The sequence below is a fragment of the Rhagoletis zephyria genome, unplaced genomic scaffold (assembly GCF_001687245.7).
Source record: "Rhagoletis zephyria isolate East Lansing unplaced genomic scaffold, Rhagoletis_zephyria_1.1 Rzeph_scaffold_29084, whole genome shotgun sequence".
Classification (NCBI taxonomy): Eukaryota; Metazoa; Arthropoda; class Insecta; order Diptera; family Tephritidae; genus Rhagoletis; species Rhagoletis zephyria.
The window spans coordinates 1-3,181 of NW_016186141.1; the positions used below are offsets into that span (position 1 = coordinate 1).

Consider the following 3,181-nt stretch of genomic DNA (forward strand, 5'->3'; position numbering starts at 1 on the left):
CATTGTTGGTGGCCTTGGTACAACATATCAAATGGCTGAAAATTATAAAAATCGGACAATAACCACGCCCACATCCCATTAACGGTAATTTCGAGAATACGAAATCTTCGATAAATGAGTAAATACTAAAGCTAATTTATTCAAAATTGATGTTTGCAATAACGTTTTAACAAAAAACACGTTTGTGATAAAATTTTGGTTTGACCTGGTATGTATATATTGGTAACCGTTCGATCAAGTTGTACCAAACTTGCATACCAAACTTGCATAAAAGCAAAACGTTTAAATTTATTTAAATCGGACTAAAATTGCTCCCACTTTTCATATAACGGTAAATTTTAGAAATACTTGAAACTTCGACGCTAATTTACCCAAAATTTATACTAAAAACACTCCCTTGAAATAAGTAACATTATTATAGAATTTTGGAAAGTGGGGGTGATACCGTCCACATCGAACCATATAAGTTTATCTCATTAAGTATAACTGAACACACTATAATAGGGGTAAAACCATTATTCCATGTAACGGTAGTTTTCAGAAAAGTGAAAAAACTATATTTAATACTTGCGCCGGGTATTTAATGTTCGGCTCCACCCGAACCCAGCCTTTTTTAATTGTTTATATCCAATTTATAATGTATACAATTTATAAGTAATAAAAACATTGACTTAAGTTAGTTATAGCCTTTTTAAGGATATTCCTAAACCTTCGCAATTCGCATTCGCATTTGTACATTCGCGTTCTGGAAATTCGAATTTGCATTCGCGAATGTGAAATAATGGCATTCGCAATATCTCGAATATATGTACATACATATTTACATACTCGCATGTATATATAGAGTATTTCCCGAGAAGAGTTAACCAAAAGGGAAAAAAGTAAAAATCCACCAAGATCCGGATTCGGATATCCGATCTACATAATTTTGATCTCCTGAAATTCAAGTTATAAAATAATCTTATATTAAAAATAAAACTGTTCTGTCCGCAAAAAATTATTAAAAAATAAGATGAAAGTCCTACTACTATGCATGCCTACATATCGTCCGCTTCACGTATTGTCCCGTTGTTTAAATATTTTGTGACCCACGGTTCAAAACTAGTTTTTTTCTGACATCAATAAAGCTGAAAACTGGATAAAGCTGAAGAGGGAGCTCACCAAGGCTCGAATCGTCACATACGATATCGTATTACTCGTCACGTAAAAACACATTTTTCGGAATATGACATACGTGAACGTACTCTTTATCCCATTCATCTTGTACGACTGACGGTATCACGTTCCTCAGTGAACTCAGAAACTGTGCTTAGTGCATCGGGTTGCATTTATGTTGAAAATAGAAATAGATTGTTGCCCGATAATTCGGAAATGCTNGATACTACTAAATTTGATTATAAAAATACAAAAAAAAATCTGAACTAGATTTTGAAATTGCATCTACATCTTTTTACGCCTTCTTTATAAAATTCGAATTTTTAAAGAAACAGCAGATATTTTTGAATTAATAAATTTTCAATTTGCTTTAAATCATTTTATTATAAGCCAAATAATTTTGATCGCATAATCCTCAAAATTTACGCAACGGCCAGCAATAAGATTTATCTTGGCATAAATAACGAGACGAGAATATACTATTGAGATGGCGGAAAATTTTGATTTACCGCTAGTTTTTCAGCAAAGTTTTTACTTCGACGTTCTAAATATTTTACAAATTGGAGCAAACGAATGCGGAACGTGCGATAGGGGTTCATATCTACTCATCCAAGCTGTATGAAGAGCATTATTGAATGATCTTCTGTCCATTTTCTGGATTCTTGAAATATCTTTGGAAAATATTGTATGGATTTTGAATTTATATCGTTTCAAATGTCTTTTTTCGTATGACGGGTGTCTGGCATATTTTTCAACACTATTTCGCTTTTGTTTGTAAATTAGTCTATAGATTTGAAGAAAAATTTTCATTGAAAAAGTTAGCGATGTAAATAATGATTTCATAATATAAATATTATATTATATCGTCACCTCAAATGCAAAACAAGCTGTAACTAACTTTTTTTTTGAATTTAGGATTTTTTTATTAGTTACGGTCTTTTATTTCAGGTGGCGATATATGTATGTATGTATCCGCCTTTTGACAACCAGTGGATACCTTTAGAAAGTTAATATTATCGTAGTAGTAAAGCGTGTTCATTGTTCTACCAACGACCCTCATACCCCATATTTTGTAGAGCTGAGATACTATCGATAGCACCGCCACTCGATTGTTTTCGAAACGATAGTTGAAACCATCGATAGTACTATCATCGTGACCAACATAATGTAACAGTATTGAATTGGAATACTTAATTGTTTGAAAATTGCTAAAAAATTAATAAATTACATTCTAAATTAAAGGGATCATATATATATTTTTCTATTTGAATCAATCAAAAATACCTTCTTATAATAAAAAAAAAATAAACTTATTAATTTATCCATCTAAATGAAATATATTTAAGTACATACATACACTTCCATCCACTTGAATAGTTAAGACAAAATCTGAATTTATTTTTTACATAGAAAAATAAAATTGAGGGCCCGAATCGAACGTAATTCGTATCAGTTTTTATTTGATTTAGTTTATACTATATACATTTTATCAAACAACTTTGTTTGTGATATTGCTATTGCTAGTGCGAAATAAAAATAACTATTTAATATATGTACATAATATATATTTAGCATAAAAAAAATAAAATAATCACTTCAAACTGTGAAGGCCCCGGCGAGATTCGAACTCACGATCTCCTGTTTACTAGACAGGCGCTTTAACCAACTAAGCCACGGCGCCAGTTGCCGACACTTCTGCTAAGTGTGGTATATAAATACAAACATCTGTATGCATAAGCATTATTCACCACGAGAACAGAACTCAACAGCGGCACAACAAACCCACCACCATTCCCAGCACGAGAATCTAAAAATAAATCAACATACACACAGATGCCGCCACAAACAAGAAATTGGCATGCCAGCCAGTGTTGCTGCCGCTGCAAGAACTTTCTAACCAAGATTGGACGAAAAAGTTGCCAAATGTAAGCTAAAATAACCAGTTTTTTTATAAGATCAGGTCATCACAAATTCTTTTATATAGCACGTATAGAAAAATTTTACAGGCCAAAGAAAATCAATTTTT

The 3,181-nt window shown here is 31.9% G+C and overlaps 1 non-coding gene across 1 annotated transcript; it reads right to left on the bottom strand.

The window, feature by feature from the left end:
• Positions 1–2,762: 2,762 nt before the first annotated feature.
• On the bottom strand, positions 2,763–2,836 carry TRNAT-AGU (transfer RNA threonine (anticodon AGU)). Its single transcript has one exon. It is a non-coding gene; the product is annotated as a tRNA-Thr (tRNA).
• Between the last annotated feature and the right edge of the window lie 345 nt (positions 2,837–3,181).